Raw genomic sequence first — 17,134 nt, 5'->3', positions numbered from 1 at the left:
CTAATGTCTCTACAATGCCAACCAGATTTTTTTTTTTTTTTTTTTTTTTTTTTTTTTTTTTTTTGAGAAATCGCTTTCAGAATGAAACACCTCATATTCTTTACTTCAAAATAAAGGTAATACACAAAACGTCACAAAAGCGCCACTTTGGGCGTTATATAAAATCTGAAAGCCTTTTTTTATTCATTCATTATTAATTTTTAGATCTCATATCATATACAAATCCAATAACTGCATTTTCTTCTCTCTTTCTTTTTTATTCTTTGCACATATTTAAGCACGGTATACTCATGAATCGAAACTGGCTATCTATTTAGTTAAACATTTTCAATTACTAATTATGTGTTTATTTATTTTTCATTTACATTTATTGCACAAGCTTATTATTTGTATTTCATTAATGATTTAAAACCATATTTATTGCTTGAATTTCAATGTGACTGTAGATTGCTTTAAAATATTCTGAAATATTTTGGGAAAACTTTTCATTCTTGCATTAGCAGCAAAAACAAATCGAACATTAGAAACAAAAACAACTTACTATATAAAAAATATTTTAAAGATTGTAAGCAATTTCCGATAAGTGTTTGCAAATATAAAAAATGCGTAGAAGGATAGTTTAAATCTTAAAGCTTTATACAAAATGTGACATTAATTCAGCGTCCCAGAAATATGAATGCTTCTTTGAGCCTGGCACTTTTTATAGGAATATTTAAATTAAAGTTTAAGAACTAATGCTTTCCTTCACACACTCGCCCACCAGCGGCCGAGCGGTAAAGTCGCTGAACACTGGTAGTTCGGTCTGAGGTTCGAGTCCCGCGAACGGGCTGGCTGCATGGGCGTTTTCGTGGTTTTCCCCATGTGTAACGTGTATACGAGCCAGTTTCCCTTAGAAAGTCCTCCACGAAGGCATCCCTCCCCTTAGGCAGATAGCCCTCGTGTGCTTTGCCATAATTAAATACACCACCACCTTCACACACTCTTTGGCGGTGTAAGTGATTCGCACGTCTGAATAACAATCGGAAGTTTTGATTCAAAATCCGATAAACTTGCAGTTGATTTTTAACGTTTTTTATACCGAAATACTTATTGTATTTTACAAAACAACTGGAATATAGGTGAAACATTTTAAAAATAAATTTTAAATAAATTTTCATTGATTTAAACTACCCTGTTGTGGAGAAGAATATAGCTTTATAGGCGCGCATTGTCATTTCAATATTCTTGGTATCTGAACAAGGTTGTGCAGTTATAAACATTCTATGAGTCAATAACGTTAGTTTTTGTTAATGTATTTGTAACTGCGATATAAGATTGATAAATACACTCTTAATCTAAATAGTTCATTCAGCATTCTTAGTGAATTACAAACATTAATGTAATGGCTCTCAATTTAAACAAAGAACTTGCGAATTTCAAGACAAAACATTGATGTCCACTTTATATGCGAATAGAAAATTATCCAAATTAAAAGGAGAATGAAATATCATTCTTATCTTAAATGTTATCTAGACACAAAATAAGAAAAATGTTAGTCTCAGCTTCAGATAGCAGCTGAAATATTTTTCTAGTTCTGTTTGTATGGTACTCATTAGCAACAGAGAAGATAAAATTTCAAAACAACCCTGTTGCTTTACAGTCAAAACAATGGTTTTCGGTGGAAGTATGGAGAATATATCCATACATCAGTTAGAAACAACAAACAGTTTGCTTAGAAAATTAACTGCTACAAAAATCTTTTTTTTTTTTTTTTTTTTTTCCGTGTTAATAAAGTACAATTTTAAAGGTAATTTTTGCTTTTTAAGAACAAACAGGAGAAGAAAAATAAAGTAAAAATATCATTAAAGTCTCATTTTTTAGATTTTAGTGTAACGTTTGAAAGAATTTTTTTTTTAAATTACCATTAGCAGAGGATTTAGGTTTTTTACTCTCTTTTATTTTTTTTTGCAATCTGTTATAATATTTTCTTTTTCTGCTTCCATTCTCTCTTTTTATATCATTATATTTTGCTTTCTGCGACCATGGACAGGCACATGGTAAATATTTGCCTTTTCTGTTTTAATGTTTTAAATGTTGTTTTAATGGACAGACTGCTCTTGGCCAAGTGTTAGTAAGTAGTATTTTGGATTTATACTCAGTTGCAGCCATAACTACAGCTTATTTCACTACTAGGCCCACTTAGTCCGAGCTTAGAGCTTCGCACTTTAGATAATATCAAATCGCCTGACAATTACACTTAATTTTGCTTTTCTTCATGAAAACAAGAAAGTAGATTTAGTGGTCTTCGAAGCAAAGGCCTAGGACTCTTCTAACCTGCTCATGGTCCTTGGAATTGTTCTTGAGCAAGCACATATTGCTTTTTAAATATCTCATTTTGTTTTGACCTGATAAGCAACAACCAGTATTTAAAACTGGAAGGTAAAATTCAAGATATAAGCCCTTTGCGCTGGCAATAACTTCGTTTTAATCTTTGACTCTCTTTCTTCCCCTTTTCTATGTTTGTTTCGTACAAGAACAGGGCGAAGTAATGCAAATATTCTATGCAGGTAAATATGCTATGCATAATGCAAATATTCTATGCATGCAAGTTAATGCAAATATTCTATGCATGCAAGTTAATGCAAATATTCTATGCATTAAAACATTCTAAATACTTCAATATGTTGCAGAATATTTGCATTAAAACATATTGCAAGGAAGGGGAAACATCAACTTTAGTATTCAGCTAATAGAAACACTATGAATTTTTACATTTATATTTCTGCAAAGCCTACTCTTTGAGAAACATCACTAGCAGCTTATCTTGAAATGAAATATACGCAAGTAACGACTTCAATCCAAATATCTTAATTTTTATTAAAAAATTAAATTTTAAAATTACAGAATCGTTATGCTTAAAAACAGGTTAATGGTAGATATTTTTAATAGATGTAATATTAATTTAAAAAGGGAGACTATGGATTTATTTCAGAGAAGTAGTCTTTGCATAAAATATTGTGTATGGATATTGATTTAGTAATAAAAGTTAGGAATTTTCGTTACATTCTCAGGTACCTGGACCTGTTATAATTGTTGCAATTATTTATTCTAATATTAATTAAGTTCTGAATAATATTAAGCTTTTAAGTTCTATGTAAACTAGTCTACATCTTTACTCCCTATCGTTTGGCAGTGATTAGGTTAGCTAATCTGTCTGATAGAACCAGAATTGAATCTCGCACAATATTAGATATTTGTGATCGCTGTGCCTCTATGCGTCAGCATCATATACGGGGTTTAATATTAATAGGACTGCCTAAACCTTGTGCAAGGATGTCGTAAAAGGTGAAAAAATAAATAATATAATGATTGATACATAATTATAATTAAATAAAATGCAGGGAGATAAAAATGAAAAATTAATAAATTAAGCTAAATTATTAATCATAAGGTTATTTTTTGAAGCAGGAGATGAGAAAAAATCTGCAGTGGCCGCGCCGGGACTCGAACCTGGACTTCTCGAATGCGCGTCGAGTGTACTGCCGTTACACCACGAAGACATGCGGAAAGGAAGGAGAAAGTACTTTATAATACTAATTAGAAATAATTACTTATCTTTTTACGAGTAACTTTTGAATACAGATGATACACAGTAATGAAAATCTTACCTATCTAGTATCATATAGTACGATCATTCTCGTATGTAAATTTATCGTCGTTATAATTAACCATATTCTAAAGTTGCCTGCGCTCAAGTTCACGAAACTGGGTACAAAGAAGCTATCGACTTGGCTATCAGCTTGCTGTCAAAAGCATTAACTTACACATATCTGTCTTAAAATTTGATACATAAAGATAAGTTTTCAATTCAGTGTTCAGTGTTCATTGGTGATTTATGCTACCTGAGAAGTAATTCTTATTCTTGTTGCGAGGATTTTTAAAACATCAGGTAATAATTTTTTTCCAGCTGGATAACCGCAAGTTAGCGACAAAGAATGAAAGCTGCGATAACGAACTACAACTCGACGTGCTATACATATTTATGAGACTTTGATTTGTGTTACTTCGTATTTAAAATCTGAATCCTTGTCTTGAACACTTCAAGTGATTTTATTTAAATATGTATGGGATATACGAAATAAGTGACAAAATATGCATATATACTGCGAGTTAAAATAGATAAAACGATTGCATGATCAAATTTAAGAGTTTTCAACTTCATTGAATATGAATTGTTCATGATGACTGCGCATTATCCTTGTTGCTCATATAAAATAGTACAGTACTAACCAGTACAGTAGTTAGTGATGCTGACTGCCGTATAAATGGGTAGCCACCTAGCCAGTACAATAGTTAGTGACGCTGACTGCCGTACTAATTGGCCAGGGGTGGAATCTAGGAGAAGACATGAATGTCTGTAAGCGTGTAGTGTCTGTTTTGGCAAGGGGGCACTCAATACGTTATGAACCGAAAGTTCCCTCGGGAGGTTGGTGATATAAAAAAAGTGGTAGGAGACCCTCGGATCACCCCCCCGCGGTGTAGTCTTCCTGAAAAGTGGGGCGGTAGCTTAACAGCCTTAAAGTTCAATAATACCTTAATCACCTGAGGTATTAAAGAGGTGCTGAGCTTCTACCTGTATCCATTTTTGGTACATGTTAAAAAATATGCATGCTCCGTTACGAATGTTTCTACTAAGATTTATCACTTCGTTTGAGAATACATTTAGAAGTGAACAGCGTTTTTTCAAAGTTATAAGGTTATAGAAATTAATCAGGAATGAACCTGATTGACCGGTGAACATCTATTCGTGATCACAATCCGCGATGAAAACAATTTCTAGTAGTTCTTTTGCAGGTCACGACCATTATACAAATAAATTTTCTACTTACATAGAAAATTTTTAGTATGTGTTAAACAGACATATGTATTTTAATTCATGTGTGGAAAAAAAAAAATTAATAAAGAAAGTCACTAAATTGCGATAATTTATTTAAACAAGTTTTGACCCATTTGAAAAGTTTCCTCTGAAAACTTAGAAATTTTTCATAATTTGTTTATTTTTAGTTTAATTAAAGTTAATTTATTGAATGATTAATTAAACATGTTAGAATTATTTGAAATAAATGTTAATCCGAAATTAATATATCTAGTTATCGGCATGTTTGAATTACAAAGTGTAATCAACAAAACATCTTGCAGATACCAAATATTAGATTTCAGATGGAAAATAAATGTAGTAAATTTTAATTTCTTTCTCTTCGCGTTCTCATTACTGTTGCATTGAATTTTTTATTTTAATTTTATTTAATTGAATTTATTTATTTTTATATGATTATTTAAAAAAAATTTTGAAAAAAGTCTGTCCCATTAATTGTTTTCAGATTGGGAATTTGACCCACATGTAATTTGAGTATGAGACCACTAGTTTATGATACAAGAGAACTCTTTGTCGGTAACTCATTTTTTTTGGAGACAGCATATTTTCGATAAAAATTATGAAGACACGCAGTGTTCTATTATCACTAATACGCTGCTATGCTCCCATTAAGGCTGTCTGGGGACGTTCTATCGGAGATCCTTGATGTGTCATTCAAAGCGATTCATCGGGAATCCTTGATGCCTATTTTCCAGTTCTTGTGAGGAAAAAAGCAAAGTATTGCACTTGTTTCGTAATTAATGAGAAATTTAAGGCAAAAGAGCAGATGGCCTTATCTTCCACTCACTATTCTTCGTCAATATGTCTAAGCGACACGGCGTAAAAGAAAAACTGTTGCTAATGTTCTTTTTTGTAACTTAATACCAGTTCCATTTGAACGTGTAAATTCATTATGCACAAAGTTACGAGCGCATACTCATACACTCGAAGTACATATCTGCGCTTCATGATTTGCATATTTATGTATGACAGAAACTGCTGTTATGTGACAGAAACATCTGCTCTTTTTCATGCTCGCGAACAGCCGAGCGGATAGGACCACTTAGTGGGGAATTGCAAGAAGTTTTCCTATCGGAGGGTGAATACTCGCTTCAGAAACCATGGACGAAGACAACCCTCCCACTAGGTAAATTTTTCTGAAGGGATTTGCAACTACAAAGTTCTTACGTATGTTTATAAACAGCATTAAGGAATTTGGAAACAGCAGCTTTAAAATCCTATTCACTTACATTTAATTACATTTACACTCAATAGTTTCTGATTCCCTTTTTTTGCTAAAATAATTGTTTCTCTATTTTAGTTTTTTAAGTTATGAGAAAACTAAATGATTCCTATTCTTGTTGATATATTCTCTGAATATAGAAAAGTTTAAATAGCTAGCTTCTAAATGAACAATGCGTGTTTATTTTAATTTAATATATATACATCTGTGTAAGTGCAATCATGTAAAAGAACTGAAATTTTTAAGCGTTAAAAGGCATTTTATGCCGACATCTGCTGTATAGAGGAACGTTAAGGCGAAAGAGTTATAGTTGCCAAAGATTATAGCTTGTTAACATCGCATACTTCCTCTTGCGGTTTCGGTTGCCATATGCAAAGAAAAATTTATTTACTTGACATATTAAAAGGAAGAAAACTGTTCAACACAGTCTATCTTTTGATCTATGTAATGCAAAGCTACATTAGGGTATAGCAATCACTTTTCAACGATGAACTTAACTGATAGCACCTCTGTTTATATACATAGTTATATAAGTCCTATGTGGTATGTGTGTAATTGAAGTAATTTGTTTAAGATCCATACATTATTTTCAATGTTTAATGTGATAACTCTATATTTTCAGTTACAAAACCTAAGTTTCGATGAGCTGGCATAAAACAAAATTAAAATTTTATCTGGAGTTTTATCTGGAGTTTATTTGGAATGGGTAAATTACACATAACGCTTTGTGTAAGACGACATTTGAGGTTTTATACATTGAAATACTCGTATAATTAATATAGTGTATTGATTCTTGCAATTAATATTTATAGATTCAAAAAAAAGTTATAGCATAAAAATCTGTGATATATTCTTTTCTCCAAAAAAGATAATATAGTAATAAGAAACAATGTATTTTTTTAATCAAAATTTGATTTTCTGTTTGATTTCTTATGTTATTTTTAAAGTATTAAATGCATTAAAATTCGAAAACTGAATATTGAAATTTTATTACAAGATCAGGTTCTGCACTCAGCAGGTGGTATTTTATTATTTTAAACAGTAACCTCTTAGCTCTTTAAGCTTCTAAACGCGAACATGTTCTTGTTTTAAAGCATAATGATACTTGCTCTTCAAATTTCTATTTCTTATTATTAAAATTAATGAATTTAAATCTTTTCCTTTAGGAAATTCTTTAGTGCCATTATGATCGACTTAAAAAGCCAACAAAGTCATACTTAGAAATTAGCTGCAAAATGAGCCTAGAATTCAACGCTCGAGAAGATGGACAATATAGACATAAGAGGAATGATATTTAAAACCACTTTGAGGAAGATTTCTTTATCAAATACTTAATGTTTGATGCAGTACTGACCACTTGTAAGCTTCAACACACCTGTTGGCAGTTCTTGGACTCAGTACAAACTGAAATTGCAGGTACTTTTGATTAGTATATTATTTATTAAAGTGGAGGCAGGAGGAAATAAAACCTTTTTAACCAACATGACACTTTAATTTTCATATAACTATTGTGAGATACGAAGAAGAAAATTTTCATATTCTGTATTTATATTATAAAAGTTCGAAACATATTTAGGACTCGAAGAAGGCAGCAACTTTAACATCTCCATATTTGACAGAAAATGTCTTTGGCGACATTATGATTCCTTCCAACATTATACCTTAGACTACTAAAACTCAATAATTCGAGTATATTTCTACATTTTACGCATTTTTTACTCATGAAATTAATATTATAGATTTATAAAGCTGGTTTCTTTAGTTTTCTCATTCCTTCTAACCTTCTATCTAATCTAGCGTTCTAAAAAATCACTTTGCTGGGCACTCTTGAAAAATATTTCCGTATGTACAACATTTTAACATCTGTTGTCAATAACGTGAAAAGAATTTTGGGGAAGGGGGCTGGGGGAGGACAAAGAGTGACAAAAAATGTTTTCTCTTATTACAAAAAATGTAGTATAGGCAAACAGAGCTCAAATTTTTTATTCCACTAATGAGAAGATTGTAAACTTTAACATGGTTGAACTAATGAAATTGTATTGTGTAGTTCAATAAGGTGATTCTTTCAAGATATTCAGACTAGCCCCTCTTTGTTCCTACAGGAAAGCTTATCATGCTTTTATGATATTTAAAAGAACTCGCACTAGAATCGATATGCGAATAAATTATTTGCACTGTACTTTCTCGGTTAGCACTTTTTTTCCCGTCTGAGCTTTAAAGAGGAGGATTCGGTTCTTTAATTCCCAATTGAGTCCTCTCTCATTTCATTTGTAACACGGACTGTATTTTTATACCTCCTTCTGCAAATAAGAGACCATAAAGTCAGTGCTTTCAATGGCAAAACACTTTTTGATTTCATATTATTTTAGTGGAAACTTTTAACCTCAATTTACACGTTTCCAAGATATGCCACTAGGCAACCTTTTGTCGTCTGGTCAAAAATCTTAGTCATTTATATTTTATAATTTTTTTCAAGCTATAGCATATCATAAAAAATAGGTGTATTTAATTATGGCAAAGCACACTATGGCTATCTGCCTAAGAGGAGGGATGCTTTCGTGGAAGACTTTCTAAGGGAAACTGGCTCGTATACACGTTACACATGGGGAAAACCACGAAAACGCCCATGCAGCCAGCCCGTTCGCGGGATTCGAACCTCGGACCAAACCAGTGTTCAGCGACTTTACCGCTCGGCCGCTGGTGGGCCCATAAAAAATTAAAAAGTAAATAAAAAAACTGAGGAGATTCAGATTTTAACGATCGCCTAAGAGGATTTGTTAAGGTTTTTTTTGCGCTTTCACTGACTTCACAATCTAGCAGACTGCTATTGCACTGATGTTTGCTAACCCATTTCTTCTTGTCACTTTAGCTCTATTATTAAGCATCATTTTCATCGCATTAGCGCCCTATGCAATTCAACAGCAAAATTACAAAAATTTTAAAAGCAACGTAGCAACATATGCTTAGAATATGCGATGCAGTTTTAAGTGTTGTAATAATTTTTTTTTCCTATTTTTTCAGTGCTTTGTCAGTTCATCATATCAACATTCAGTTTTCTTAGCAAGTTGGCTTGCTACACATCTTTTTGGTCTTCTTATTATTAACGTTTTGTGTGCTAACTTTATTTATTAAATATCATGTTCTTCGCACTTAAGCCATAAAATTAAATTTAACAGCAATATCGCAAAATAATTTTAAAATGAGCATATCTTTACAATTTCCGATACACAGTCTCGCGGGCTGGAGATAATTTTTTTTCCCGTCCAGTGTTGCCATTGCTCGCTTTGAGTTTGTTAATCAAAAATTCGTTAAAGTGTTACAAAATATGAAATATAAAATTCGAAACTTAAATTTCGAGCTTCCAGGTGCAATTTTTTTTTAAAGACGTAACAGAACTTTTAACAAACTCGGTGATTTAAAAGTAATTTAAGAATATTACCAAGTTTGTACCGGCGGTACATGTAACAAATGCTTTTCTTTATATGCTATGCCATTAATATAACGAATAAATGATGTGCAGAACCTCAAATTATTTATCGCCGTTTCAAAACGCTTTTAAATAGCATTAAGGTCGTTAAATTACGAAAAAAAGTTAAAAATGATGCAAATAAATTTGCACAGTTTTTTGTAACAATTTCTGTTAACCCTACGAAATTATTACAATTTTCCATTTTATTTTAGACAGCATTGGTGTCCATTTCCTTGAATAATAGAGATTATAATATAATTAATAACAAATGCAACCAAAGGATTATCAGATGTTGGATTGCTCATAAATATTATAAAAATATTAAAAAAATACTTTACAGATTCACATTTAATTTAACACCAGTTTGCTGTTATCAACACAATGCACTGCAGTTTCTTTATTTAGTGTTTTAGAAAGGAATTTGGAAAAATATATAAAAAAGTTAAGTAAAATACTAACCACACTGTCATTTTAATAAGTCAATTACGCAGTACTTATTTCAAAATGCAAGAAAATGAATTCTTTTCTGCTATTTATTATATTAAATTTAAGTGCCCAGATTCTAAAAATTTTCACCACAGCTTTCTATTGAAGTTAAGTATTCATTTTTAAAATTTTAATACATTACTTAATAATTCTGAACATTTTCCAATGAGAATTTTCCTATTTTTTGAAATCCTGAACTGTCTGTTTTATTCTTTTACACATCGTACAGGATTTCTTTAGTTTCTTCTAAGTGGAAAAAATAATTTCTACTCTTCTATGACGAAAGTCGTAATATGCTGCAACTTCTTTTAAGCGCAGAATAAATTCAAATATATTGGGGTGACTTTCCTTAAAGCTTTTATTTCACTATTCCAACTTTCTAAAACATCCGTTATTCTGTGGCTTTCACCACAACAGTTCCAAATATCATCAATAATGTTATTTTCTAACCATTGCTCTACCATATAATTATTGAAAATTTCCAATCCTCTTTTTTGCGGAGCTCTTCCTATTGTATAGAACCATCTGTCGCCTGTTGCTCCTAAAGGAATGTGAGCCAGTGCAGAAAACATTGGAATATGCGATTTAATTTTTCGATCACTTTTACAATAGTTTACGAAACGAAAGTTTTTCAACCTTCCACCGCAAACATTTGTTATGGTAGAAGTTGCAAGCCTTCACTTCAATAAAAGAAAAATTTTTTTGACAACACTCATTACAGTTAATTCAAAATCGATTCTATATTACTTGGGGGACTATGGAAGAATCTCTCATACGTTTCTTTCTTTTTATCTGAGGGTAACGTATACATAAGTGGTATTATATTTGTGAAATCATCAAAACCTCCGATACTATTTATAAATCTAACCAAACTGCGGTGGACATGACTTCAGAGTTCCGTCACCAAATTACTCTGCCTTTCCTTTTAAACTATTCACAACACTGTCGGTTCCAAATGCAAGAATTCTATATTTTTGACCGTCATCAAATAATACAAAAAATTCAGAACATTTTTCTGGAATAATGATGCCTTCTATGTTACCTAGCAATGACGGATTGCCAAGAGACTTATGGCAATTTCTATGCGTTGATAATTTAGTTGGTTCGTACATGATAATTAATTAAAGTTCGATTCAGTAGGAACGAAATGTAAACTTTTATCTAAAGCATAGACAAAGTTTCTTTAGGTATAGAGAGAAGGACTGTTAATTCTTCGCAACATCTTCCAAAACTATCGGCCCACCAGTGGCCGAGCGGTAACGTCGCTGAACACTGGTAGTTCAGTCCGAGGTTCGAATCCCGCGAACGGGCTGGCTGCATGGGTGTTTTCGTGGTTTTCCCCGTGTGTAACGTGTATACGAGCCAGTTTCCCTTAAAAAGTCTTCCACGAAGGCATCCCTCCCTTAAGGCAGATAACCCTCGAGTGCTTTGCCGTAATCTAATAAACCAAACCAAACTAAAACTACCGAGTTTATGTTCTTACACTTCATTTTGTGTTTCATCTCTTGGACACACATGACATTGCTGGTCAATGACTTACTCGTATGTACTTATAAGAATACTTCTATTGCAATTATTAGACCAGCAAATCATTGCCTATTTCCACTTTTGTATGAATGTTTCAATTTAAAAGACCTGCCCTCATAAACAAAGGCCTTTTGGACCTTCTGGGTTTCAATGTATTCTTTTTAAACCTTGTTAAACTCCTAACATAGCCAGTACAGTATACAGCAAAGCCAAGAAAAGAAAAAAAGTAAAAAACTGCCTCTAGAAATTGGCCTTAAAAGTCAAACGCAAAGACAGGTTGATGTGAACCACGCGATTGTTTTGGTGTAACAAACGGAGGATGGAGTGTCGTGTACTCACCTCTCTTTTACGTTTATCGTGTGAGGGGGGAGACAAAGACTATATGGGTAGGATGGTCAACAACTATTTCCGGTTGGGGTTAAATCGTGAATAAAATCGCCAAGGCTCTTTCGGGATAGCACTATTTTGGCTCATGACCATATGATATATTCATCTCCCAAGATCTCAAAACAGAAACATATCTTTTCCCAATATGTTTTTCTAGTTGCATTTTAAATCTGACAATGCATCTGTCAATATCACTTTCATCACTTAAATGTACACAATTTTAAATGTTTCAATGAAGTGGTTATTGTTTTCAGTGTACGAATTTTGTGCCCTAACAAAATAAAAGGTACTCGCCCTTTAGAGAGACTTTTTTTGTAAACCTCTTGAGCAAGTGATGCAATGAAATAAATGCACAGCTAGGTCTTGAATAATCAAGTCAGTCTTCATGAAATAAGTGCACAAGGCGTTAATTTACAATAGTGCAATATCAGAACAGTGGTTTTTTTTCCCTCTACCATTTGGCGTTGCCATTTTGAACAGCTTCTTTTAAATATAATATTTTATGTTCCATATCTTTTACTTCTGGGGGACTATTTCTTAAACTGGAAAGCCTATCATAATTGCTCAGTTTAAAATTGTTTCAGATGGTAAACTGAAATTTGCATACCCGGATCAGAGTGAACTATCTTTTTAATTTTACAATTTTTGTATCTTTTATAAAACTTTAATGTTAAATTTAAACCTTTAATTCTTTAGATTTTAATCCGAAATCTTATTAATGTTGTTGTTGTTTTAAAAAGAAAATAGTTCGTTAAGATTTATCAATTATTTTCAAGGACACTAATATAAATTTGTAATAAAATTAGGAAATAATTTTTGGAAGATTTTAATGAAGCAATTTATTAGATGAATTGAAAGGCTTTTCAGAACTTCATTTTCGTACGAGTCTAACATAATCTGATGAAATGTTAGCTTACTTTATAAGAATTTTCAGTCACTTATAAGAAGTTAAAGCGTGTTTGAGTTCACTGAAAAGAACAAATTGGATTTCTAATTCCTATGATGAGTTTTCACGGACATACTGGAAATAACTTTCCTCCCAATCTCCTAAAACCTTAAATGTTAAATAATTTAAAGTTCAGTAAAATGAAAAATTTTGCAGGGCTTAAGGAAAATATTTTAAGATAAAACTCTGTGCAGCAGAGCCATAAGATTGAAATAAATTATTATTATTTTACAATGTAAATGTGATAAAAATATATCTAAATTCTGAATTATAAAATACTTATTATTCAGAATTCTTCAGTTTCGTAAACTACAGGGCGGGGGAAAATTAATTTTTACTATTATTTTCCCAAAATTATAAAAGCTCGATAAATCAATGAAGTACTGAAATCCTAATGATAATTTTTGAATACTGTTTACAAAAAAAAAAAATTAGTTTAATATTAGATCCTTTACTTTTTCATTATGCTACGAGACTGAAGATAAAAATGTGTTTATTGTTTGTGTTTAATGCATGCACTTTTGGACACTCAAAACAACTTCTTATTTTACTCTGACTCATTTTTAAAAGCACGTGATTCCTTGATCCTGATCTCAAATCTGTGTAATTTATAAAGTGTAATATATTTTTAAAGCACGTGACCAAACAAATACTACACGAAAAATGTTTTTCTAAAGAATAAATACTATGCGTATTTTAAATGCAAGGTCTTTAATTTAATAATTACCGTAATTTAAAAGATAAATAATTAAATAGATAAATAAATAATAATAAAGAAGGTACTCACCTGTGTTGCCTAACAGCTTTGAAAACTGTGTAAAATCCCCGCAAAATATTGGGTCAGATTCCGTTATAGTTTCCGATCATGAATAGGATCAGCTTTTATTTTTCTCAGTTAGTGTCATTAAAAGTAACTGGGAGATAAGTCTTGACAACAACAGTATTAACACTAGCAATTAGATCTTATCTGATAGCAAGCACAAAAAGAGGAGGCAGTGGAGAACGAAAGTTGAAAAAGTGCATGTACTGTAATCCAATCCGAATGAGCGGACCCCTGACGGTGACACACGCACTCACCCTTCGTCGTAACTACGGTGAACTGAACCCGGAGAAAAACCTGCTCCGTGCCAGACCGAGCTGTCATTTTTCCGTTTCCAGGGCGCATGCGTCATAGAGATGTCAATCTCTGACGTCACAAGAACTCGTCCGCGCCTACGCTCCAATAAGAACCAATAACAGCACAAGAAGGCGTGACTTCCAACACGGTAACGTACCAACCGAATACGAAATGCGTTACGAATGGCTGGTAGCATTGACATCTGCCATTGGAGGGGGCAAATGCCCTTTTTTTTTCGCTTTAAAAAAACAAATAAACACACCGAAAAGAAAGAACGGAGAAGTGTAGGGGATTACATTTTTCGTTTCTAAGCTGCTTTCGTCAACAATGTTGCGTAACGTTTTTGTTGTTGAATATTTACCGACTATAGTTATTGAATAATGTGTCATACGTCACAATAAACACATAATGTCGTCAACATAATATGACATTGTTTTGTTGTCGGTTATTGACCGTCGAAGGTCTTTCTGTTTAAAAAAAAAAAAAAAAAGTTTATTGCTGTTGCTCCCGAGAGCTTTTAAATTTCCATTTCATATCAGAGTAGTGACCTTCCCCTTCAAAGAACCAATTTACAGTTCAGCGTTTACTAAGTGTCAAGGATACTTTCTTAAGAATGAACATGAAAGTTCTTTGACATTTTCAGAGCACTGTACTTCTTGAATGCCTTATGAAATGTAATTCCAGTAATTTAATATAACCATTTCGTGGTAAGAAGAAAAAGTAAAGTTAATTATTATTTATTTATTTATTCATTTATTTATTTTTGGCTCAGAAATGTACTAAACATTTTTGTGTGTTTGCGAATTATCAAATAGCAAAGAAATGGGCCATGCGAGCCTGGTACAATTAAAGGACAGACTAGAAAGAATCAGTATTTGAAAACCTACAGGAAAAAACATTCATGCCCATTTTTTTTGAGAAAATTGAAACAGTAATATAGGAACAATTTCTACATTATGAATCGGTTCAGGAGAGAAAATATGCTCGTAACGCTCATCGACGGAAGATTTTGCATAGTGGGGGAAAAATAGTACCGGTTCATGCGCCAAAAGGGAAAAATCATTTACATCCAACTTCCTCTATGAGACTTATTCATACTCGTTCTTTGCCGCCCAGCCAGTATAGTGGTTAGTCGCATGGACCGTCCGACCTAAGGTTCTACACCAATCAGAGTTATGTCCATGCGACGAAAAAGAATCTACCATCCACCGCCGGTGGCATTCACTGAATCAATGATAGTAATATTACTAAACTGACAACGTCATCTATACAATAATTGTTAAATAATAATCCGTATGAAAAATAAATATACAATCAATTAATCATTACATTGTGTTAGCATAAATTTAGGTATTTTGCATAATGAAACTCGAAAGGCATACGAAACGAACGTGCGCCAAGGTATATATTGGCGAGAGAAAGTAAAGCTCGTGTGCAATGCAGTATATTTGATTTTCACCCTAGCTACTTGTACCTGGCCAAAGGTCTAATCCAGTAGTACTTTCTTCTCTTTCAGGTACGATGGCAAAGTATATTCCTGTTTATTTTTCTTATTGCCTAATATAGGTAAGCCTGATGATATTTAGTACTGATGATGATTCTCTGTAAGTTATTCTTTTGAATACTTCAATTTTAATGTCCGTGAACATTATTATTTTTTTGTTATGCTTAAGTTAAGCCAAATTATCCTATTAAATAAAGATTTCGTAGTTAATCTTTTTGACTTATGATTCTTTAATTCTGTGCTTAAGGAAACGTACTCATTACGCCTTCAGTGCTAATGCACAATCAACACATTGTCATGGATAGAATCTATGTTGTGGAGAGTGGAACTTATATATTAACCAGTTTTTAAACCTATGTCTTCTTCAATACGTCATAACTTCATATTCTTATCAGTTACACACCTAATGATGTGTGTACGCATTATTGTTGCGGTTATCCGCAGAGTAGGCCCGTCACATCAGTTCAGACAGTTGATAGTTCCATAGTCCAAAGTATATGGTGTTGTGTAGACTATTCTATGTTCATATAAACTGGGTTCTAAGTTAACTTTTGATAAATTCGAAGTACACTTTTGTTAAGTTCATTTGTTCGCTTAAATACTACTTGTTCACTTTGATACATCATAACTTCGTGTGTTAACAGTTTGCACACCTCATTATGCGTGTCCATAGCAATTTGCACACTGTGTCGCAGTTATCCACAAAACAATCTCGAAATTGCATAGTTGGGAAGTTCTTTGTAATATGTACACTATTTTACTATTACCCACTGAAGCAAATGTTTTGTAAATAATAACTTGGCTCCCAGATGATTAAAAAATAAAGAAGGAAAGAAAACTAATTCTTAAATTTTTTCAATACAATTCTAAATTGTGCAAAAACTACAGATTTGTTATACAATTCCAGTCTATACAAATTGACTGGTATTCCAACAGTATAATGCACATATTCTAAAAAATGCTATTATTTATTCCATTATATGTATCTAATGTTTATAAAAAGGCTACAATAATACACAATTTCTTCAAAGGTGTTAAAACGTCTAATGGAAAACAGGAACTAATTCCTAATTAAAATAGACATATAATACATAATTATTCACTACATATTATTTACCAATCGTCATACCATAAAAATACACATGTTTCAAATCCTGCAACTAATTTTTCATTACAGTTAGAATATTTACCAATCAATCATACTACAAAGGTACATGTTAAAAAAAAAAAAGAAACTGCAACTAATGTTTCATTACCGTTAAAATAATAAATTTCTACTATATAATTATAAATAGCACAATTAAACAATTCAAATATAGTTAATCATTCTTGTAAAATGGCTATAATATTGCCCAATTTCTTCAAATGATTAAAAACATCTACAGAAAAACAGGAACCAATTTCCAATTGTAATAAACATGAAATACAAAAAATTATTCAGTACATATTATATACCAATCAATTATACCATATAAATGTACATGTTTCAAATGCTGCAACTAATTTTTCATTACAGTTAGTATAGTTATCAATCCATCATACTAATACAACTGCACACGTT

The 17,134-nt window shown here is 32.1% G+C and overlaps 1 protein-coding gene across 1 annotated transcript in view; it reads right to left on the bottom strand.

Annotated features, from left to right (window-relative positions):
* LOC118192530 (uncharacterized) overlaps positions 1-14,061 on the bottom strand; it is a 153,392-nt gene extending 139,331 nt beyond the window's left edge. The window contains exon 1 of the mRNA XM_035363525.2: positions 13,740-14,061. The gene's annotated coding sequence lies outside the window, so the exon portion shown is untranslated. The remainder of the gene's footprint in view (positions 1-13,739) is intronic.
* Positions 14,062-17,134: the final 3,073 nt, after the last annotated feature.

Source organism: Stegodyphus dumicola, chromosome 3 (assembly GCF_044657685.1).
Source record: "Stegodyphus dumicola isolate Sdum_Otavi_A_Nest chromosome 3, ASM4465768v1".
Taxonomy (NCBI): domain Eukaryota; kingdom Metazoa; phylum Arthropoda; class Arachnida; order Araneae; family Eresidae; genus Stegodyphus; species Stegodyphus dumicola.
Note: the sequence above shows the minus strand (reverse complement) of the source record. Positions and strands in the feature narration are given on the sequence as shown.